The sequence below is a fragment of the Chiloscyllium punctatum genome, chromosome 23 (genome assembly GCF_047496795.1).
Source record: "Chiloscyllium punctatum isolate Juve2018m chromosome 23, sChiPun1.3, whole genome shotgun sequence".
In the NCBI taxonomy this organism is placed as follows: domain Eukaryota; kingdom Metazoa; phylum Chordata; class Chondrichthyes; order Orectolobiformes; family Hemiscylliidae; genus Chiloscyllium; species Chiloscyllium punctatum.
The window spans coordinates 4,075,692-4,101,321 of NC_092761.1; positions in this window are offsets into that span (position 1 = coordinate 4,075,692).

Below are 25,630 nucleotides of genomic sequence, written 5' to 3' on the forward strand. Positions count from 1 at the left end.
ATCCCTACCCAACACTGCAATCTCCCCCACCCAAGGAAAAAAAATAATTAGAGAGAAAATAGGACCCTTCAAGGACCAAAGTGGACGTGTGTGCAGAATCACAGGAGTTATTTCTCCTCTGTGTTGACCTTGGAGAAGGACATGAAGGCTTGGGAACTTGGGGAAGTTAGTGATCATCTCTTGGGGACAGTCCCTATCACAGGAGAGGATGTGTTGAATGCATTAGAATGTATGAAGGTGTATAAATCTCCTGGACCTGACCAAACATATCCAACAGCACCTCAAGAGGCGAGGGAAGTTCTTGTGGAGTCCCTGCTGATCTTTTCGCCTCACCGTTAGCCACGGGTGAGGTCCCGGAAGACTGGAGGACAGCATATGCTGCACCCTTATTCAAGAATGGCTGCAAAGATAAAACTGGGAACTATAGATCAGTAAACCTAACATCCGTGGTAAGTAAGTTACTTGAGAAGATGCTGAGAGATTAGATAGACATGCATTTGGAAATACAACATTTGATTGGGAGTAGTCAGTAAAGCCTTGTGCATGGGAGACCATGCCTCACAAATTTGTCAGCGTTCTTTATTGAAGTGATCAGGAAGTTTGACGAGGGCAGGCCAGTACATGTAGACTCTACAGATTTCAGGAAGGCTTTTGGTAAGGTTCCACATGGTACCTTGCTCTGGAAGGTTAGATCGCATGGAATCCAGGGGGCGTTGGCAAGCTGAGTACACAATTGGCTTGATGGTAGAAAGCAAAGGGTAACAGTCAGACTGGAGGCCTGTGACTCGTGGTGTGCCTCAGCGGTCATAGAATCATAGAATCCCTCCTCTGTGGAAACAGGCCCTTCGGCCCAACAAGTCTACTTGCCCTCTGAAGATTATTTCACTCAAACCCATTCCCCGACTTTATTACACTGCATTTACCCCTGACTCACGCAACTTACACATCCATGAACATTCTCGGCAATTGAGCATTGCCAATTTACTTGACCTGCAGATCTTTGGATTGTGGGAAGAAACCGGTGCACCCAGAGGAAACCCATGCAGACATGGAGAGAACGTACAAACTCAGTTGGTGTGGCATGGTGGCTCAGTGGTTGGCACTGCTGCCTCACAGCGCCAGGTACCCAGGTTCGACTCCAGTCTCGGGTGACTGTGTGGAGTTTGCACATTCTCCCTGTGTCTGCGTGGGTTTCCTTTGGGTGCTCTGGTTTCCTCTCCATTCCAAAAATGTGCAGGTCAGATGAATTGGCCAGGCGAAATTCTTTGAGAAGGTGACGAAGGAGGTAGATGAGAGGAAAGCGGTAGATGTAGTATATATGGATTTTAGTAAGGCGTTTGATAAGGTCCCCCATGGTAGGCTACTGCAGAAAATACAGAGATATGGCATTGAGGGTGAGTTGGAGGTTTGGATTAGGAATTGGCTCTCTGGAAGAAGACAGAGGGTAGTAGTTGATGGCAAAGATTCATCTTGGAGTGCCGTCACTAGTGGTGTTCCGCAAGGATCTGTTTTGGGACCATTGCTGTTTGTCATTTTTATAAATGACCTGGAGGAAGGGTTAGAAGGTTGGGTGAGCAAGTTTGCGGATGATACGAAAGTCGGAGGAGTTGTAGACAGTGAGGAAGGATATGGCAGGTTACAGCGGGATATAGAGAAGCTGCAGAGCTGGGCAGAAAGGTGGCAAATGGAGTTCAATGTAGCTAAGTGTGAAGTGATTCACTTTGGTAAGAGTAATAAAAAGATGGATTACTGGGCTAATGGTAGACTACTTGGTAGTGTGGAAGAGCAGAGGGATCTTGGTGTCCATGTACACAGATCTCTGAAAGTTGCCACCCAGGTAAATAGTGCAGTGAAGAAGGCATATGGCGTACTGGCTTTTATTGGTAGAGGAATTGAGTTCCGGAGTCCTGAGGTCATGCTGCAGTTGTATAAGACTCTGGTGCGGCCGCTTCTGGAATATTGTGTGCAGTTTTGGTCGCCATACTATAGGAAGGATGTGGAGGCACTGGAACGGGTGCAGAGGAAGTTTACCAGGATGTTGCCTGGTATGGTAGGAAGATCCTATGAGGAAAGGCTGAGGCACTTGGGGTTGTTTTCTTTGGAGAAAAGAAGGTTTAGGGGTGATTTGATAGAGGTGTACAAGATGATTAGGGGGTTAGATAGGGTTGACAGTGAGAACCTTTTTCCGCGTATGGAGTCAGCTATTACAAGGGGGCATAGCTTTAAATTAAGGGGGGGTAGATATAGGACTGATGTTAGGGGTAGGTTCTTCACTCAGCGAGTCGTAAGATCATGGAATGCCCTGCCAGTAGCAGTAGTGGACTCTCCCTCTTTATGGGTATTTAAGCGGGCATTGGATAGGTATATGGAGGATAGTGGGTTAGTGTAGGTTAGGTGGGCTTTGATCGGCGCAACATCGAGGGCCGAAGGGCCTGTACTGCGCTGTATTGTTCTATGTTCTATGTTCTATGTTCTATGAAATTGTCCATAGTGCTCGGTGCATTCGTCAAGGGTAAACATTGGTAGGGAGAATGGCTCTGGGTGGGTTACTCTTCAGCAGGTCGGTGTGGTTTGTTGGGCCAAATGGCCTGTTTCCATACTGTCGGAAATCTAACCCACACAGACCATCCTATGAGGTTGTAATTGAACCCAGATCGACAGTACTGTAAGGCAGCAGTGCTAACCACTGTGCCACTGAGCTGGTCAGTGCTAGGCCCAGTGCTGTTTGTTATCTATATCAATGATTTGGATGAGGATCTTTAAGGCATGATTAAAAAGATTTCAGATTACACTAAATTAAGGGAGGAAGGTTCTCAGCAATTGCAACAGGACCTTGATCAGCTGGGGAATTGGGCTGAGAAATGGCAAATGGAGTTTAATACAGACAAGGGCGAGATCTTGCATTTTGGAAAGTCACATCAAGACAGGGTTTTTTTGGTGAATGTTAGGGCCTGAAGGAGTGTAGTGGACCAGAGGGACCTTGGATTCCAGGAGCACGGCTCTCTGAACTCAGGGAGACAGGGCAGTGAAGAAGGCTTTTGGCACACTGGGCCCTTCACCAGTCAGGGCATGGAATATCGAAGTTGGGAAGGTCTGTTGTAGTTGTGCAGGATGTTAGTGAGGCGGCACTTGGAATATTGTGTTCAATTTTACCCAACTTGCTGTACAAAGGATGTTATTAAACTGGAAAGAGTACAGAAGAAACTTCCAAGGATTTTGCCAGAACTCAACTAGACAGATATAGAGAGAGGTTGGACAAGCAAGGACATTTTCTTTCATGTGTAGGTGACTGAGGGGGTGTCCTTATAGAGGTGTATAAGATCATGGGAGGCATGGATAGGGTGAATGCACTTAGTCTTTATCCAAGGCTTAGGGAATCAAGGATGAAAGGGCATCAGTTTAAGGTGAAAGGGGAAGATGAAAAGGGAACCTGAGGGACAATGCTTTTACCCAGAGGGTGGTACACATACGGAATGAACTACCAGTGCAAGTGGTCAAGGAGGATACATTTAATAACATTTAAAATGCACTTGGACAAATACATGGAGAGGAACGTATTGGAAGGATATGGGCCATGTGCAGGGAAACAGGGTTAGTGTGGATGGACCAGTTTGGGCCAAAGAGCCTGTCTCCATGTTGTAGAACTCTATGAACATACCTAAGTGTCCCATCATCCAGAAGCGGCCAAAGCAATACGAACAAGAGCCGGTACAAATGTGAAACAGTCCTGCAGAATTTGGCAGGAAGCCAGCCTGGCCTTGCAGCGAAGGATTTCTGGCAGAGGAGCTGTGGTGAGATGCCCATAGAGAACTGGGGAGGGAAGCTGGAAAGCTCACTCCACTGACAATAGCCTGGAGGACCCCCAACTGGGATAAGGCAGCTGGGATCCGGTCACCCCAGGGAAACCTACAGGCTGTGACAGAGCTAGGTCTCCTCCACAATGAGCAGGACAGAACCTTGCAGGAAAATCTCACCCACATGGGACTACTCCAGTTCCAATTGGGAAGAGCCCAATCCAGTGAAAGGAGGGTCTCTGGGGATGGGGAGGCAGCCTCAGGTTACATTGACAATCTGGAAGGACAGTGTATGAGCTCCAAGCAGCTGCATGGGTCCTGTACACCTGCAACACGGAGCAACACACATCAGGCCCTAGTAGGAGGTGCCAGGAGCAAATACAATCCCTAGGGAACCAGGACTCCTCCCAGAATGGGATAATGTATGCCTTCCCAGGGAGATAATGACAGGCCCCACACTGACACATCCACACCCGCTCACAGATGGTGACTCCCACTGCCTTTCTCCAAGGTAATTGAACCTTTTAACCTCAGCCCTGACCCACAGACGGACCCAGATTCCAGGAATCCTGTGGTTACCCAGTGTCAGACAGCTGATTGTCTTACTCCATACACAACAGCCATTCCAGGCACCCAGCTGGTGGGCAGCACCAAAAAGGCCACTCTGTTTGATCCTATCTCAAACTCAGATACATTTTTGGATGAGACAGGCTGACAGTCTGTCATACACGGACTGGATGCTGACAAACAAATTAAATTAATCACCATGTGACTTTGTCCACCAGGCAATTCAGCCCTCCCTGAGGGACAACAGTGAGGGAGGGGCATCCATGATGAATTGAAGGCAGCAGTCCTCACTGCTCGAGAAAAGTCCCATCCCGGATTAGTGACAAACAGTGTAAATATTTGTTCCAGGAGAACACCCACACTAACATGTCTCACTGTCAGTTACAGCAGCTCACCAAGGCTGGGTTATTGACAGCTGCAAGGACACTTTCGGTGGGGCATTGAGCTTGGTGCGAGGGATTCCAATTATCCCAAGTAACAAAGTTAGGATGGGGATCTTTGAAGTCGGAAGTATCAGAATTATATTCACAAAGGTATTTGGATGGGTTATCATGATTCCCTCCCACATGTTGTGGAGATAGAGGGGACATTGACAGGGACCACACTAACGTAAATGTGAAGGAACAGGCCATATCACGGCATTCCCATCGCCAGTCATTAACGAATTCGGCTCCTCTCACATCCTTGATATATCTCAGGATACTGGTGGTTAGGATTGCAGGCTGTAACAGATGGGTACGATCATGGTGAATAATGCCTGGACACACCCCCCAGGGACTGGAAGGTAGATGGAACTCCCCGGGTGATCACCTTAGTTTAATTCATTTGCAGTGTTTGAGTGTTCCTGGCTGGGCCAGTATTGATTGCCTGTCCGTAGCTGCTCGGGAGCTGGTTTTGGTGGTGAGCTGCCTCCTTGAACTGTTGCAGGTGGTGGACCCACAATGTCCTTCGGGAAGGAATTCCTGGAGTTTGAGCCAGGAGGTCTCATTCACTTGCATTTATTCTGCTCACCGGATGTTGACTATGCATCACAATTCTGTATGGATTCTCAGAACGGAATATGTTTTGTCGAAACAGTTAGGAGAGCCACAGTCACTCAGTGGTTAGCACTGTTACCTCACAGCGCCAGAGACCTGGGTTTGATTCCACTCCTGAGCGACTGTCTGTGTGGAGTTTGTACATTCTCCCTACATCTGTATGGGTTTTCTCCCACTGTTCAATGATGGGCATTTTTGACAGATTGCCCATAGTGTCGAGGGATATTCAGGTTAGCTGGAACAGCCATGGGAAATGCAGGGATTCAGGGATATCATCAGGGGATGGATCTGAGTTAGATTCTCTTCAGAGGGTCATTGCGGACTCGATGGGCTGAAGGGCCTGTTTCTGCTCTGTAGGGATTCTATGATATCACTTATCAGCCATATGACAATCGGTTTGACCAATGTACAAAATGGCTTTCGCTCAAATAGCAGGCTACTCTTACAACAAACATAACCAGCTTTTAAAATTAGGTTTGTAATTCATTGTATAAGCTTCTTTCTATTCAAAAGATTGGGTGGGGGAGGGGGAATGGGTGAAATGTTCCTGCCTCCTTGCTAAAACACAGATAGACAGCCAAGAGATGCTGGGTATATTTGACAAGTTACACTCCCAAATCACAAAAGCCAGACAGCAGCCAGATGGTTATCCCATCAGCATAATGTCAAAGGCAACAGTTCCCCTGGGCAGACATATCCCTAACAACGTCTCCACCAAACAAAAGAGGGCCCAGACAGGAAGGTACCGGGTCCTGCTACACAAAGAACCTAACAGGAACAAGCCATCCAAATGATTAGCAACGCTTCAAACTATTAACTGATTCTTTGAATTGGCCAGAAGTATAGAAAGTTCTGGGAAAACATCCAGAAATGAACAAAACCAGGGATCACCTGCAGACTGATCTCTTGAATTTTCTGGAGGCTTTCTGAGGTGACCAACATGACAAGGGACAGAGACCAGCTCACCATCCAGAGAGAGGGAGAGAGAGACAAGCTGAAGGAAACCTCAGGAACATGGGAGAGAGGGAGTGTGAAAAACCATTGAGAGAGAGAGAGAGCTGGAACCAACTGGAATACTGAGTGTCACCCCTTCAGTCTGTCCATGCTTTAACGCCTCTTTGTCTCAGTCTGACTTCCCCTTCTCTCTTTGTCCTTCTCTCTCCCTGTCTGTCTCTTTCTCTCAATCTGCCTTTCTCTCACACCCTCCCTCTCACTGTCTGTCTCTGCCCCATCTTTCTCTCATCCCCCTTCTCCATCACCACTCTCTCTACATCTCTCTCTTTTTCTCACCCTCCCTTTCTCTTTTTCTTTATTTCAGACCTGAAAGTGCTCACCCAATTTTGACCCCCCCAAAAACATTTGCCCCTCATTTTAACTCTCCTCCCAAATTTATTCCCTTCCCCAAGTACCTTCCCTCCCAAATACCTACCTTACAAACTGTGCTCTCCTCAAATATTTTGCTGTCCCCCCAACATTGCTGTGAGCCGCACTCCCTGGGGCAGAGGGAAATGAGTGGAAAAGTGTGGAGCTGGAAAAGCCCAGCAGGTCAGGCCTGAACCATCGACTCTCCTGGCTCACCCCCTGTGCTTCTCCAGGTCCTCACTTTGTAACTCTGACTCTCCAACATCTGCAGACCTCACTGTCTGGGAGTCTGGGTTGACTGACTCACCTGTGACTGTTTTAATGTACAGCAAGATCCCAGTCCCAGAATTACAGAAGTTTTGCATCACAGATGGAGTGCCTTTCTGCCCATCACCCCCCCTCACCCTTTAAATGATCCTGGTCCGGTTCAAGATCCTCAGGATTGGCCCATGAATGGCCTCATTGACTATCCTTCCTGAGGAGACCTCTTCTCCACCCTGTCTCAGATTTTGCATCACATGCTATCCCTCCCTCCATCTCTCTCTGACAACAGCCCCTCCTTTCTCCACCAACCCCAAAGCCCCATCAAACACTCTCCCTGTCCCTGGCTGTCCCATTCTCTCCATGTCTCCCAGTCTCCCCCTTTCCCATGCAGACTCGCAGCCCCTCGGCTGGAGGACATAGTGCAGAGACTAACTCGCCTTTTGACTGACTGCTGTAATGCACAGCAAGATCCCACTCTGAAACTATCGCCAAGTACACACACTGTCCTTCTCCCTCAATAGATGTCCTTCTCACTCTCTATCTCTCTGTCTCTCTCACTCTGTCCTTTTCTCACTCCACCTCCTTGACTCTTACTGCCCATTTCTCTCTCTCCACTTTCTCCATCTCCACTCTCTCCATGCCTCTCTCTCTTTTTATCACTCTACCTTTCTCTTTCTCTTTTTCTTTATTTCAGACTCACTCAGAAAAGTACTTCATGTTCCTTCCACTCACCCCCTCCACACAGTGGGGGTAAAACCTGGGAGAGACCAGGCACTGAGGCAATCTCTTCCCAATACCCCTTCCCCCAGTCACTGGGATAGAGCAGAGGGGTCCAGGGAGAAAGAGGGAGAGCAACTACAGGAGAGAAAGAGAGATGGATGGACAGACAGTGAGAGGGAGGGAGAGAACAAGAGAAAGACAGGCAGGCAGAGGGGGGTAGAGGAAATGAGAAGAACTGGGAGAGAGCAGGACAGAGACAGACAGAGAGAGAGAGTGAAACTCCAGGAAGAGAAATACAATGTCAGACAGATACAAGGTGAAAATGGGGAGAGAAAGACATGGAGAGAAGTTCAGGCAGACAGCAAGACAGAAATCCCAGGGAGAGATATAGGACAGAGAGAGAGAGAGGAGTTACAACAGCAGACAGATAGAGCTGAGAGAGTGGGGTGGTAGTGGGGGCTATGATGTTGCTAGAGTGATGTACACACAGGAATAGCATAATCCCACAGAGCTGAGAGACAGATGCAGAGAGAGATGAGCAAGGTGTTAGTTTTGTGAAAGACTGAATGATTAAGCATTCCTGAAAAACCTGGTGAGGTGACAAAGGAGGAAGGGAATCTACTGGGAAATGTAAACAGGACAGAGATGTGAAGGTTGTTGAGAAATAGGGATTGAAGGAAAGATGTGGGAGAGAGAACTGGGAAAACAAAAATAGACATGAGAGCTGCAGAGAGAGAGGGAAGGAGAGAAATCTGTGGGATCAGGTCCCTCTCTAGCATTTTGCTCCTTTGTCTCTCCCCGTTCCCACAGACTGCCTGAATCCCACAATTGTTGTGTGTGCGCGTGTGTGTGTGTGTGCGTATGCTCTCGTCTGATAATTCCTCATGGCAGAATAATTTGATTCTCTGTCTCTGTACTGTCCAGGTTTCAGCTCCCAAATCAATGCTAAATCATTCACGATTCTATTGAATAGTAGAGCAGGCTCGATGGGCTGAATGGTCTCCTCCTGTTCCTATTTTGGATGGTCTTATGTCCTTAACACTACCTCCCAGCTCTTGGTCCCCACACTGGAGGTTATGACTCCACAAGGCCCTGATCTGTAGAGTGCTGCACTCTTCCGTGAGTCTCGGAGGGAACCAGCCTGATTTGGATTGGAGTTGCAGCCTCTCAGTGAGAAGTGAAATCTCCTTGAGGTTCCCCTCAGTCTCTCACTGTAAGGTGGAGCAGGCCAGTCTCGGGGAAGCAAACAGCAGGCCAGGTCTGCCCTGTCCTCCTGCTCCATTTCAGAAGGCCACATGGGAGTGGCTTGGTTCCTTCATCAGCTTCCCATGCTCTCCCTTCTGGGTTAGAGTGGGGGCCGAATGGCCTTGCTCCTGTCTCCTATTGAGGTGCAGGCTGGCTATGATTGGGTTATACACGGCATACCCCTGGAGTGAGGTTGGTTAGCTCAGTTGGCTGGTCAGTTAGCTTACCACACTAGCTAAAGTTACTCTGAAGGACTCCCCTTCCCAACCTCTCCCCTCAGCTGGGTCATAGTGACCATCTGATTAAATCCCCACCAGACCCACTCTGTAATGAGGAGCTGTCCCATGCTCTGGTAAGACTAGGGTGACATTACATTGGTTTGTACCTGGAGCACTGTGTGCAGGACTAGTCACTGCATTGCCAGAGGGATGTTTTTGTGTGGGGAAGGTTTACTGGATGAATCCCCTCTGGAATGAACAGCACTCTCTTTCCCCCAGTTAATTCACTCTTGCAGCCTGTGTCTTTGGAGACAAGAGGACCATTTCACCGGAAACAGCAGCTGGATTTTATATTCATGAGCACCCAATAAGATTGGCAAGTTTACATGCACACACACACTCTCTCAAACACACGCAGACACACTCTCTCACACACATACACAAAGGACCCCGCCACACACAGGCTCTCGCACACACAGGCACACGCTCCCTCAAACACAAACACAGACACACTCTCACACACACATACACACACAAGCACACACTATATCTCTCACATACATACACACAGACATACGCTCCCTTAAATACACACACGGACACACTGTCTCACACATACACGCAGACACACTCTCTCACACAGAGACACACCCTCTCACACAGACACACTTTCTCTCTCACACACACAGACACTCTCTCTCACGCACAGACAGACACGCACTCTCTGTCACACGCACATACACAAACTCTCTCTCATTTACACACAAACTCTCACACACACACTCTCATTCTCTCACACACCCACTCACTGTCACGCACACAAACACTCTCTCTCTCACACACACTCTCTGTCTCTCACACATACAGACATTCTCTCTCACACACATACACACAGAGAGACACACAGACACACGATACCTCAAACACACACAGATACACACTCTCTCTCACACACACATAAACACACAGTTACTCTCTCTCTCACACACATACACACGCAGACACATGCACCCTCAAACACACACAGACACACTCTCTCACACACACACATAAACGCACAGTTACTCTCTCACACACACATACACACGCAGACACACGCTCCCTCAAACACACATAGACACACTCTCTGTCACACACACATGGACACACATTCTCTCTCACACACATACACTGACACACACTCTCACACAGACGCTCTCTCTCACACACACGTAAACACACAGTTACACTCTCTCTCACACACATACACACACAGACACACGCTCCCTCAAATATGCATAGACACACTCTCTCTCTCTCACACACGGACACCCACACTCTCTCACACACACACTGACACACACTCTCTCTCTCACACACAGACACACTCACTCTCACACACACATACACACTCACTCTCACACACATACACACTATTTCTCACATAAGACACACTGTCATACACACACAGACACATGCACACATAGACATACAGACACACACATATTGACACACAGACACATTCTCTCACACACACAGACACACTCTCACACACATACACACAGACATACTCTCTCACACACATACACACTCTCTCACACACATCCTCACTCACACACATGCACACAGAGACACACACACCCTCAAACACACACAGCCACACACTTTCACATGAACATGCACTTTCTCTCTCATGCACACATATACAGACACAGAGATACACATGCATCCACTCTTTCACACACACAAACACGGGCAGTCTCTCTCTCTCTGTCTGTCTCTCTCTCTCTCGCACACACATACACAAACACACACACACACCTGTAAAGGCATGGTTGAGGTATTGCTGGAGGAATGTTTTCTCCGAGGACTGAACCCTGATCTCTCACATGATGACTGCTCCAGGGAGACAGACAGCAGCTACAGATGGACTTGTTGGATCTACCTGTGCACCACCTCTTGTATCAATAGCATTAGTCTGTTTGGGTGCGTGCTTTTCTAAAACGTCTCCAAGCAACAAGTGACAATAGATTGGTGAAAGTTTTTCCCCAAACCATGTTTCAGACACATGCTGCTGTTATTTTTCACTGATTGTTTAAAATGATCGGAATCTTCTGAAATGGGGAGTGGCTTCCATTTCAAATTACGACACCAGAGTGTCTCGGGGACCCTGAGGAAATGATCGGAAATTGCATTTGTTCCTTTCTATCCTCTGCACTCTGTGCCACCAGATAGTTCTCCCTCAATACCTCAGATAGTGCTCCCTCAATACCTCAGAAAGTGATCCCACAGTACATCAGAAAGTGCTCCCTCAGTACCTCAGATTGTTCTCCCTCAATACCTCAGACAGTGCTCCCTCAGTACCTCAGAAAGTGCTCCCTCAGTACCTCAGAACGTGCTACCTCAATATCTAAGAAAGTGCTCCCTCAATACCACAGATAGTGCTCCCTCAATACCTCAGAAAGTGCTCCCTCAGTACCTCAGAAAGCGATCCCTCAGTACCTCAGACAGTGCTCCCTCAATACCTCAGATAGTTCTCCCTCAGTACCTCAGATAGTTCTCCCTCAGTACCTCAGATAGTACTCCCTTAATACCTCAGAAAGTGCTCCCTCAATAGCTTCAGGCACCTCACCCGTTGCCACTGATCGGTCCATCTGACAAGGCTATCTCCATCGTTCTATAATCTAAGGCTATCATCCTCAGTACTTATCACCCAACCAATCTTCATATCATTCATGAACCCAATGATTAACCCTCCACCATTCAAACCTAAGTCTTTTCTATCAACCACATCAGCAAGACCCCAACAGTGAGACATGAACAGACAGAGATTTCTAATTGGGCCATCACTGTCTGCTTCCTGCCATGCAGCATTCTGCGCCAAATTCCTTGGATCTTGAGTTTTTATGTTCGCTATCAGTTTCCAATATGGATCCTGATAAAAGCCTTCCTGACCTCCAAGCAGGCGACAGGAAAGTATTGCCCTTATTTACACACGGGGCCACCTCCTTAAAAAGTGCAATCCCTTTGGTCAGACCTGACCTCCCCTTAACACAACCATTCTGACTGGTCTTCATGAACTCCAGTCTCTTTAAATGCTGATTAATTCTCTCTCCCAACATTGTGTCCAACAGACGTCCCACCCACGATATTAGCCTGACTGGCCTGTAGCTGCCTGGTATATCCCATGCTCCTTCTTGAATAACAGTACCACATGGTCAGTTTGACGACACCTCTCCTGTGGCCAGAGGGGATTTGAAAATGTTTGCAAGTGCACCTGGTACTTCCTCCATCACCTCATTCGGTAAACTGAGATACATTTCCACTGTCTTTGGAGATTTATCGGGTTTTAAGAAGGCCAGACCACTCAGAACCATCCCTTTCTCTATATATATGCTCATTCATTTAATTGTATCACAGACCATCTTCACGATTTCATATCAATCCTGTCCCAATGAGCATTGACAAAATGCATCCATTCACTGTAACCTCTGGGTCCATGCACAAATTTTCACTGTGTTTCTCTCAATAGCAATTCACCCTTAATGTCACTGTAAGGTACATTCAGAATTCTATTTCCTCTCTTCGCATTCCTCACTCCCAGGCAATTAGCCTGCGATACGATTTGGAGGAGTGTGGGAGGTTATTCTGGATGTAGAGTAGCATTGGGAAGCTCAGAAATAAGGAACACACGACTGTGCTGAGTGTGGGGCAGTGGGATCCATTTGGGATGAGCACATGGAAGCTGAGGAATAAACCTCAGCCCTGCAGCATGAAAATATCCCGTTGACCTGGCAGGTCAGTCACACGAAATGAAAACTCCAACACTGGGAAAAGAGGGTGGTACCTCTTCAGGTTCAATATCCAATTAAAGATGGTCTGTTTGAACACAGTCTCTGGAATCTGAACATGGGAATCATTACTGAGCAGGGCATGTAGGAAGCAGAGGCAGAAATATACTGTACAATTTCAGATATTCCTCTTAGACCACAAGACATGGGAGCAAAAATTAGGCCATTCAGACCATCTGATAGTATGGCACACACTCAGTACTGACTCTCTTACAATGCAGGTATCCCCCAGACTGACGCTTTGACAGTGCAGCACTCCCTCAGTATTGACCCTCTGACACTGCGGCACTCCCTCAGTAATGACCCTCTGACAGTACAGCACTGCACCCATATGGACCCTCTGACATTGCAAGAATCCTTCATTACTGACCCACTGACAGTGCAGAACTCCCTCAGTAGTGACCCCAGACAGTGAAGCACGCCCTCAGTAATGACATTCTGACAGTGCAGCCCTCCCTCAGCCTGACCCCCAGACAGTGCAGCACTCCCTCAGTAGTGACCCCCTGACAGTGCAGCACTCCCTCAGTAATGACCATTTGACAGTGCATCAATCCCTCAGTAATGACCCTCTGACAGTGCTGCACTCCCTCAGTAATGACCCTCTGACAGTGCAGCACTCCCTCAGTACTGACTCTCTGACATTGCAGCACTTCCTAAGTACTGACCCTCTGACATTGCAGCACTCCCTCAGTAATGACCCTCTGACATTGCAGCACTCCCTCAGTACTGACCCCTCTGACAGTGTTACACTCCCTCAGTACTGACCCCTCTGATATTACAACACTCCCTCAGTCCTGACCGTCTAACATTGCAGTGCTTTCTCTGTCCTGAACCTCAGACAATGCTGCACTCCTTGTATACTGATCCACTGACAGTGCAGCACTCCCTCAGTGCTGACTCTCTGACAGTGCAGCACTCCCTCAGTACTGACCCTCTGTCAGTGCAGCACTCCCTTAGTGCTGACCCTCTGGCAGTGTATCACTCCCTCAGTAGTGACCCTCTGGCAGTGTTGCACTCCCTCAGTACTGATTGTCTGACATTACAACACTCCATTAATACTGTTGCTCTGACACTGCAGCACCCTCTCAGTACAGACCTCTGACAGTGCAGCACTCCCTCAGTCCTAAACCTTCGACAGTGTAGCACCCCTGAGTACAGATATTCTGGTAATGCAACAGGCCCTCAATACAGACTGACCAACAGTGAGGTGATCCCTCAATACTGACCCTCTGACAGTGTGACACTATCTCAGTACTGACACTCTGGCAGTGTGGCAAAATCTCAGTACTGACCCTCTGGCAATGCAACAGCCCCTCAATATTGACTGTCCAACAGTGCAGCACTCCCTCAGTACTGACCCTCTGACGGTGCAGCATTCCCTCAGCACTGACCCTCTGGCAGTGTAGCACTCCCTCAGTACTGACCCTCTGACTGTGTGGCACTCCCTCAGTCCAGACTCTCTGACATTACAACACTCCCTCAGGACTGACCCTCTGACACTGCAGCACTCCCTCAGGAGTGACCCTCTGACAGTGCAGCACTCCCTCAGTACTGACCCTCTGACAGTGCAGCACTCCCTCAGTCCTAAACCTTGGACAGTGTAGCACCCCTGAGTACAGATATTCTGGCAATACTGACTGACTAACAGTGAGGTGATCCCTCAGCACTAACCCTCTGATAGGGCAGCACTCCCTCAGCACTAACCCTCTGACAGGACAGCTCTCCCTCAGTACTGACCCTCTGACAGTGTGGCACTCCCTCAGTATTGACTGTCCAATAGTGCAGCACTCCCTCAGGACTGACCCTCTGAAAGTGAAGCATTCCCTCAGTACTGACCCTCTGACAGTGCAGCACTCCCTCAGTACTGACTCTCTGACAGTATAGCACTGCCTCAATACTGTCACTTTGACAGTATGGCACTCCCTCATTACTGACCCTCTGACAGTGCGGCACTCCCACAGTACTAACCCTCTGACAGTGCAGGAATCCCTCAGTACTGACTCTCTCACAGTGTAGCACTCCCTCAATGCTGTCTCTCTGACAGTGTGGCACTCTCTCTGAAAGACCCTCTGACAGTGCAGCACTCCTTCAGGACTGACCCCTCTGACAGCGCAGCACTCCCTCAGTACTGATCCTCTGACAGTGCAGCACTCCCTCAATACTGTCACTCTGACACTGTGGCACTCCCACAGTGCTGACTCTCTGACAGTGCGGCACTCCCTCAGTGCTGACCCTCTGTCATTGCCGAACTCCCTCAGTACTGACTCTCTGACAGTGCAGCACTCCCTCAGTGCTGACCCTCTGACAGTGCAGCACTCCCTCAGTACTGACCCTCTGACATTGCATCACTCCCTCAGTACTGACACTCTGACAGTGCGGCACCTCCTCAATTCTGTCACTCTGACACGGTGGCACTCCCACAGTGCTGACTCTCTGACAATGCGGCTCTCCCTCAGTGCTGACTCTCTGACAGTGCAGCACTCCCACAATACTGAACCTCTGACAGTGCAGCACTCCCTCAATACTCTCACGCTGACACTGTGGCACTCCCACAGTGCTGATTCTCTGATAGTGCAACACTCCCTCAGTGCTTACCCTCTGACAGTGCAGCACTTCCTAATTATGAACCGCTGACAGTGCAGTACTCCTTCTATACTGACCTTTTGGCAGTCTAGCACTCCCTCAGCACTGACCCTCTGACAGTGTGACACTCCCTAAGTACTAACCCTCTGACAGTGCAGCACTCCCTCAGTTCTGACACCCTGACAGTGCAGCACTCCTTCAATGTGACCCTACAACAGTGCAGCACTCCCCCAGTGCTGATAATCTGACATTGCAGCACTCCCTCAATCAGTGACCCCTCTGACAGTGTGGCACTCGCTCAGTACTGACCCTCTGGCAATGCAGCACTCCTTCAGCACTGAATCTCCGTAAGTGTGGCACTCCCTCAGTGTTGATCCCCTGATAGTGTGGCAGTCCCTCAGTACTGACCCTCTGACAGTGCAGCACTCCCCCAGTGCTGATAATCTGACATTGCCGCATTCCCTCAGCACTGACCCCTCTGACAGTGTGGCACTCCCTCAGTACTGACCCTCTGGCAATGCAACACTCCTTCAGCACTGAACCTCCGACAGTGTGGCACTCCCTCAGTGTTGATCCCCTGACAGTGTGAGACTCCCTCAGTACTGACCCTCTGGCAATGCAGCACTCCTTCAGCACTGACCCTCTGACATTGTGGCACTCACTCAGTGTTGATCCCCTGACAGTGTGACACTCTCTCTGTACTGAACCGCTGACAGTGCAGCACTCTCCCTGTACTGACCCTTTTGCAGTGTAGCACTCCCTCAGCACTGACTGTTTGGAAGTGTAGCGCTCCCTCAGTACTGACCCTCTGACAGTGTGGCACTCTCTCAGTAAAGACCCCTCTGACAGAGGAACACTCTCTCAGTACTGACCCTCTCACAGTGAGGCACTCTCACAGTACTGACCCTCCGACAGTGCAGCACTCCCTCTGTGCTGACCCTCTGATAGTGTCGCACTCCCTCAGTACTGACCATCGGACATTGTGGCACTCCTGCAGTACTGACCGTCTGACAGTGTGGCACTCCCTCAGTACAGACCCTCTGACAGTGCAGCACTCCCTCAGTACAGATCCTCTGACAGTGTGGCACTCCCTCAGTACTGACCCTCTGACAAAGTGTCACTCCCTCAGTACTGACGCTCTGACAGTGCAGCACTCCCTCAGTACTGACCCTTTGGCAGTGCAGCACTGCCTCAATAATGACCCTTTGGCAGTGGAGCACTCCCACGGTTGACCATTTGGCAGTGCTGCACTTCCTCAGTACTGACCCACTGACAGTGCAGCACTCTCTCAGTGCTGACCCTCTGACAGTGCAGGACTCAGTCAGTACTGACACTCTGACAGTGCAGCACTCCATCAGTACTAACCCTATGACTGTCCAGTACTCCCTTTGACAGCTCACACTCTCTCAGTACTGACCCTCTCACAGTTCAGCTCTCTCTCACTAATTACCCTCTGAATTTCAGCACTTCCCAAATCACAACCCTCTGACAATGCTGCACTCCCTCTCTCCTGTCTCTCCAGCTATGCAGGAATCCCTCAGTACAGACCCTCTGACAGTGCAGCTCTCCCTCGGTACTGACCATCTGGCAGTGCAAGTGCACACTCTCTCAGTACTGACCCTCTCACAGGTCAGCTCCCTCTCAGTAATTACTGTCTGACATTTCTGCACTTCCTGCGTCCCGACCCTCTGACAATGCTGATCTCCCTCTATACTGACTCTCTGGCTTTGCAGGAATACCTCAGTACAGACCCTCTGACACTGCAGCGCTCCCTCATTCCTGACCCTCTGACATTTCAGCACAACCTCCGTCCCTACCCTCTGACAATGCGGCACTCCCTCAGTACTGACTGTCCGACAGTGCGGTGATCCCTCAGGGCTGACCGTCTGACATTTCAGCACTCCATCCATCCCGATCCTCTGACAATGCTGCACTCCCTTAATACTGACTCTCTGGCAATGAAGCAGACCCTCAGTACTGACTGTCCAACAGTGCGGTGATCTCTCATGACCGATTCATGACAGTGTGAACCTGACTGCGTACTGATCCTCTGACAGTGCAGCACCCCCACTGTACTGACCCTTTGGCAGTGTATCACTCCCTCAGCACTGAGCCTCTGACAGTGTGGCACTCCCTCAGTAATAACCCCTCTAACAGTACAGCACTCCTTCAGTACTTCCTCAGTCCAGCATTCCTGACAGTGCATCATGCCCTTGGTACTGACACTCTGACAGTGTGACACTCCCGCAGTACTGACCCTCTGACAGTGCAGCACTTCCTCAGTGCTGACCCTCCGGTAGTGTAACACTCCCTCAATACTGACACTCTGACATTGCAGCACTCCCTCTGTACTGACCCATCTGACAGTGTGGCACTCCCTCAGGACTGACACTGAGAGTGCAGTATTCCCTCAGTCCAGCATTCCTGACAGTCCAGTATGCCCTTGGTACTGACCCTCTGACAGTGCAGTACTCCCTCAGTATTGACCCTCTGACAGTGCAGCACTCCCTCAGTAATGACCCTTTGGCAGTGCAGCACTCCCTCAGTGCTGACCCTCTGGTAGTGAAACACTCCCTCAATACTGACACTCTGACATTGCAGCACTCCCTCTGTACTGACCCATCTGACAGTGTGGCACTCCCTCAGTACTGAAACTGAGAGTGCAGCATTCCCTTAGTACTGACCCTCGAACAATGCAGCACTCCCTCAGTACTGATCCTCTGACATTGCAGCACTCACTCAGAAGTTAACGCTCTGACAGTGTGACACTCACTCAGTGCTGACCCTCTGACAGTGTGACACTCCCTCAGTGCTGATCCTCTGACATTGCAGCACTCACTCAGAAGTTAACCCTCTGACAGTGTGACACACCCTCAGTGCTGACCCTCTGGCAGTGTGACACTCCCTCAGTACTGACCCTCTGACAGTGCAGTACTCCCTCTGCACTGACCCTTTGACAGTGTAGCACTACCTCAGCACTGACCCACTGACAATGTGACACTCCCTCAGTGGTGACCCTTTGATAGTGTGACACTCCCTCAGTTCTGACCCTCTCACAGTTCAGCTCTCTCAGTAATTACCCTCTGACATTTCAGCGCTTCCTGCATCACCCTCTGACAATGCGGCACTCCCTCTATACTGACTCTCTGGCTTTGCAGGAATCCCTCAGTACTGACCCTCTGACAGTGCAGCACCCCCACTGTACTGACCCTTTGGCAGTGTATCACTCCCTCAGCACTGAACCTCTGACAGTGTGGCACTCCCTCAGTAATAACCCCTCTAACAGTACAGCACTCCTTCAGTACTTCCTCAGTCCAGCATTCCTGACAGTGCATCATGCCCTTGGTACTGACCCTCTGACAGTGTGACACTCCCGCAGTACTGACCCTCTGACAGTGCAGCACTTCCTCAGTGCTGACCCTCCGGTAGTGTAACACTCCCTCAATACTGACTCTCTGACATTGCAGCACTCCCTCTGTACTGACCCATCTGACAGTGTGGCACTCCCTCAGGACTGACACTGAGAGTGCAGTATTCCCTCAGTCCAGCATTCCTGACAGTCCAGTATGCCCTTGGTACTGACCCTCTGACAGTGCAGTACTCCCTCAGTATTGACCCTCTGACAGTGCAGCACTCCCTCAGTAATGACCCTTTGGCAGTGCAGCACTCCCTCAGTGCTGACCCTCTGGTAGTGAAACACTCCCTCAATACTGACACTCTGACATTGCAGCACTCCCTCTGTACTGACCCATCTGACAGTGTGGCACTCCCTCAGTACTGAAACTGAGAGTGCAGCATTCCCTTAGTACTGACCCTCGAACAATGCAGCACTCCCTCAGTACTGATCCTCTGACATTGCAGCACTCACTCAGAAGTTAACGCTCTGACAGTGTGACACTCACTCAGTGCTGACCCTCTGGCAGTGTGATACTCCCTCAGTACTGACCCTCTGACAGTGCAGTACTCCCTCTGCACTGACCCTTTGACAGTGTAGCACTACCTCAGCACTGACCCACTGACAATGTGACACTCCCTCAGTGCTGACCCTTTGATAGTGTGACACTCCCTCAGTACTGACCCTCTGACATTGCAGCACTCCCTCAGCACTGACCCCTCTGACAGTGTGACACTCTCTCAGTACTGAACCGCTGACAGTGCAGCACTCTCTCTGTACTGACCCTTTTGCAGTGTAGCACTCACTCAGCACGGTTTGGAAGTGTAGCACTCCCTCAGTACTGACCCTCTGACAGTGTGACACTCTCTCAGTAATGACGTTCTGTCCTTGCAGCAATCCCTTAGTACTGACCCCTCTGATAGTGCACACTCTCTCTTTTCTGACCCTCTCACAGTTCAGCTCTCTCAGGAATTACCCTCTGACATTTCAGCGCTTCCTGCATCACCCTCTGACAATGCGGCACTCCCTCTATACTGACTCTCTGCCTTTGCAGGAATCCCTCAGTACTAATCCACTGACAGTGCAGCACTCGCTCAGGACTGACCCTTTGGCAGTGTATCACTCCCTCAGCACTGAGCCTCTGACAGTGTAACACTCCCTCAGAACTGATGCTCTGACAGTGTGGCACTCCCTCAGTAATAACCCCTCTGACAGTTTCAGCACTCCTTCAGTACTTTCCTTTTGGTATTGCAGCACTCCCTCAGTACTGACCCTCTGACATTGCAGCACTCCCTCAGTGCTGACCCTCTGACATTGCAGCACTCCCTCAGTGCTGACACTCTGACATTGCAGCACTCCCTCAGTGCTGACACTCTGACGTATCAGCAACCCCTCAGTGCTGACCCTCTGACAGTGCAGCACTCCCTCACTATTGACCGTCTGACAGTGCAGCACTCGCTCTGTCCTGACCGTTCGGCAGTGAATCACTCCCTCAGCACTGAGCCTCTGACAGTGTAACACTCCCGCAGAACTGATGCTCTGACAGTGTGGCACTCCCTCAGTAATAATCCCTCTGACAGTACAGCACTCCTTCAGGGCTGAGCATTTTGTATTGCAGCACTCCCTCAGTACTGACCCTCTGACAGTGCAGCACTCCCTCAGTACTGACCCTCTGACAGTGCAGCACTCCCTCAGTAATGACCCTCCAACATGTGGCACGACCTCAATGCTGACCCTCTGACATTTCAGCAGTCCTTCAGTGCTGACCCTCTGACAGTGCAGTACTCTCTCAGTATTGACCCTCTGACAGTGCAGCACTCCCTCAATGCCTACTCTCTGACAGTGCAGCACTCCCTCACTATTGACCGTCTGTCATTGCAGCACTCCCTCAATTCTGACCATCTGACAGTGCACACTCCCTCAGTACTGACCCTCTGACATTGCAGCACTCCTTCAGTGCTGACCCTCTGACAGTGCAGCACTTCGTCACTATTGACCCTATGACAGTCTGACAATACTGCAGTACTGATCATCTGACATTGCAGCACTCCCTCAGCACTTACTATTTGGCAGTGTAGCACTCCCTCAGCACTCACGCTCTGACAGTGCGCGTCTCCCTCAGGACTGATCCTCCTACAGTGTGGCACTCCCTCAGTACTGACCGTCTGATAGTGTGGCACTCCCTCAGTACTGACCATCAGACATTGTGGCACTCCCGCAGTTCTGACACTCTGACAGAGCAGCACTCCCTCAATACTGACACTCTGACAGAGCAGCACTCCCTCAGGACTGACCCTCTGACAGTGCAGTGGTCCCTCAGTAATGACCGTCTGACAGTGCAGCACTCACTCAGGACTGACCCTCTGACAGTGCAGTGATCCCTCAGTACTGACCCTCTGACAGTGTGACACTCCGTCAGCACTGACCCACTGACAGTGCAGCACTCCCTCAGTACTGACTGTCTGACAGTGCAGCGCTCACTCATTCCTGACCCTCTGACATTTCAGCGCTTCCTCCGTCCCTTCCCTCTGACCATGCTGCACTCCCTCAATACTGACTGTCCGACAGTGCGGTGATCCCTCAGGACTGACCCTCTGACATTTCAGCGCTTCCTCCATCCCGATCCTCTGACAATGCTGCACTCCGTCAATACTGACTCTCTGGCAATGCAGCAGGCCCTCAGTACTGACTGTCCAACAGTGCGGTGATCTGTCGTGATCGATTCATGACAGTGTGAACCTAACTCCGTACTGACCCTCTGACATTGCAGCACTCACTCAGAAGTTAACCCTCTGACAGTGTGACACTCCCTCAGTGCAGACCCTCTGACAGTGTGACACTCCCTCAATACTGACCCTCTGACAGTGCAGCACCCCCTCAGTATTGACACTCCGGCAGTGTGGCACTCCCTCTGTGCTGAACCCATGACAGTGTGACACACCCGCAGTACTGACCCTCTGACATTGCAGCAATCCCTCGTTATGAACCGCTGACAGTGCAGTACTCCCTCTGTACTGATCCTTTGGCAGTGTAGCACTCCCTCAGCACTGACCCACTGAAAGTGTGACACTCCCTCAGTGCTGACCCTTTGATAGTGTGACACTCCCTAAGTACTGACCCTCTGACATTGCAGCACTCCCTCAGCACTGACCCCTCTGACAGTGTGACACTCTCTCAGTACTGAATCTCTGACAGTGCAGCACTCTCTCTGTACTGACTCTTTTGCAGTGTAGCACTCACTCAGCACTGACTGTTTGGAAGTGTAGCACTCCCTCAGTACTGACCCATTGACAGTGTGACACTCCCTCAGTACTGACCCCACTGATAGTGCAGCACTCACTCAGTACTGACCCCTCTGATAGTGCACACTCTCTCAGTTCTGACCCTCTCACAGTTCAGTTACCTCAGTAATTACCCTCTGACATTTTAGCGCTTCCTGCATCACCCTCTGACAATGCGGCACTCCCTCTATACTGACTCTCTGGCTTTGCAGGAATCCCTCAGGACTGACCCTCTGACAGTGCAGCACTCCCACAGTACTGACCCTTTGGCAGTGTATCACTCCCTCAGCACTGAGCTTCTGACAGTGCAACACTCCCTCAGAACTGATGCACTGACAGTGTGGCACTCCCTCAGTAATAACCCCTCTGACAGTACAGCTCTCCTTCAGTACTTACCCTTTTGTATTGCAGTACTCCCTCAATACTGACCCTCTGACAGTGCAGCACTCTCTCAGTATTAACCCTCTGACAGTGCAGCACTCCCGCAATGCTGACCCTCTGACAGTGGAGCACTCCCTCACTATTGACCCTTTGTCATTGCAGCACTCCCTCAATGCTGACCCTCTGACAGTACAGCACTCGCTCAGGACTGACCCTTTGGCAGTGTATCCCTCCCTCAGCACTGAGCGTCTGACAGTGTAACACTCCCTCAGAACTAATGATCTGACAGTGTGGCACTCCCTCAGTAATAATTCCTCTGACATTACAGCACTCCTTCAGTACTGAGCATTTTGTATTGCAGCACTCCCTCAGTACTGACCCACTGACAGTGCAGCACGCCCTCAGTAATGAGCCTCCAACAGTGTGGCGCTACCTCAATGCTGACCCTCAGAAATTTCAGCACTCCTTCAGTGCTGACCTTCTGATAGTGCAGCACTCCCTCACGATTGACCCTCTGACAGTGTGACAATCCTGCAGTTCTGATCATCTGACATTGCAGCACTCCCTCAGCACTTACTATTTGGCAGTGTTGCACTCCCTCAGCACTCACTCTCAGACAGTGTGAGTCTCCCTCAGGACTGATCCTCCTACAGTGTTGTACTCCCTAAGTCCTGAGCCTTTGGCAGTGCAGCACTCCCTCAGTGCTGACCCTCTGGTAGTGTGACACTCCCTCAATACTGACACTCCGACATTGCAGCACTCCCTCTGTACTGACCCATCTGACAGTGTGGCACTCCCTCAGGACTGACACTGAGAGTGCAGCATTCCCTCAGTACTGACCCTCGAACAATGCAGCACTCCCTCAGTACTGATCCTCTGACAATGTGGCACTCCCTCTGTAAGGACACTATGACAGTGCAGCGCTCACATAGAAAGGACCCTTTCAGAATGTGGCACTCCCTCAGTACTGACCCCTCCGACAGTCCAGCACTCCCTCAGTACTGACCCTGTGACAGTGAAGGACTCCCTCTATACTGACCCTTTGACATTGCAGCACTCTCTCAGTAATGACCCTCCAACAGTGTGGCACTACCTCAATGCTGACCCTCTGACATTTCAGCACTCCTTCAGATCTGACCCACTGATAGTGCAGCACTCCCTCACGATTGACCCTCTGACAGTGTGACAATACTGCAGTTCTGATCATCTCACATTGCAGCACTCCCTCAGAACTTACTATTTGGCAGTGTAGCACTCCCTCAGCACTCACTCTCTGACAGTGTGAGTATCCCTCAGGACTGATCCTCCTACAGTGTGGCACTCCCTCAGTACTGACCCTCTGACAGTGCAGCACTCCCTCAGTACTGAGCCTTTGGCAGTGCAGCACTCCCTCAGTGCTGATCCTCTGGTAGTGTGACACTCCCTCAATTCTGACACTCCGACATTGCAGCACTCCCTTTGTACTGACCCATCTGACAGTGTGGCACTCCCTCTGGACTGACACTGAGAGTGCAGCATTCCCTCATACTGATCCTCGAACAGTGCAGCACTCCCTCAGTACTGATCCTCTGACATTGCAGCACTCACTCAGAAGTTAACCCTCTGACAGTGTGACACTCCCTCAGTGCTGACCCTCTGACAGTGTGACTCTCCCTCAATACTGACACTCTGACAGTGCAGCAGTCACTCAGTATTGACACTCCGGCAGTGTTGCACTCCCTCTGTGCTGACCCCCTGACAGTGTGACACACCCTCAGTACAGACCCTCTGACGTTGCAGCAATCCCTCGTTATGAACCGCTGACAGTGCAGTACTCCCTCTATACTGACCCTTTGGCAGTGTTGCACTCCCTCAGCAATGACCCACTGACAGTGTGACACTCCCTCAGTGCTGACCCTTTGATAGTGTGACACTCCCTAAGTACTGACCCTCTGACATTGCAGCACTCCCTCAGCACTGAGCCCTCTGACAGTGTGACACTCTCTCAGTACTGAACCGCTGACAGTGCAGCACTCTCTCTATACTGACCCTTTTGCAGTGTAGCACTCACTCAGCACTGTTTGGAAGTGTAGCACTCCCTCAGTACTGACCCTCTGACAGTGTGACACTCTCTCAGTAATAACCTTCTGTCCTTGCAGCAATCCCTCAGTACTGACCCCTCTGATAGTGCACAGTCTCTCTTTTCTGACCCTCTCACAGTTCAGCTCTGTCAGTCATTACCCTCTGACATTTCAGCGCTTCCCGCATCACCCTCTGACAATGCGGCACTCCCTCTATACTGACTCTCGGGCTTTGCAGCAATCCCTCAGTATTGACCCTCTGACAGCGCAGCACTCCCTCAACACTGACACTTGGGCAGTGTAACACTCACTCAGCACTGACTGTTTGGCAGTGTAGCACTCCCTCACGCTAACCCTCTGACAGTGCAGCACTCCCTCAGTCCTGACACTCTGACAGTGCAGCACTCCCTCAGTACTGACACTCTGACAGTGCAGCAATCCTTCAGTACTGACCCTTTGGCAGTGCAGAACTCCCGCGGTACTGACCATTTGGCAGTGGTGCACTCCCACAGTACTAACCCACTGACAGTGCAGCACTCCCTCAGTACTGACCCTCTGACAGTGCAGCACAATCTCAGGACTGACCCTCTCACAGTTCAGCTCTCTCAGTAATTAACCTCTGACATTTCAGCGCTTCCTGCGTCCCGACCCTCTCACAATGCTGATCTCCCTCTATACTGACTCTCTGGATTTGCAGGAATCCCTCAGTACTGACATTCTGACAGTGCCGCACTCCCACAGTACTGAACCTCTGACAGTGCAGCACTCCCTCAGTACTGACTCTCTGACAGTGCCGCACTCCCACAGTACTGACCCTCTGACAGTGCAGCACTCCCTCAGTACTGACCCTCTGACAGTGCCGCACTCCCTCAGTACGGACTCTCTGACAGTGCA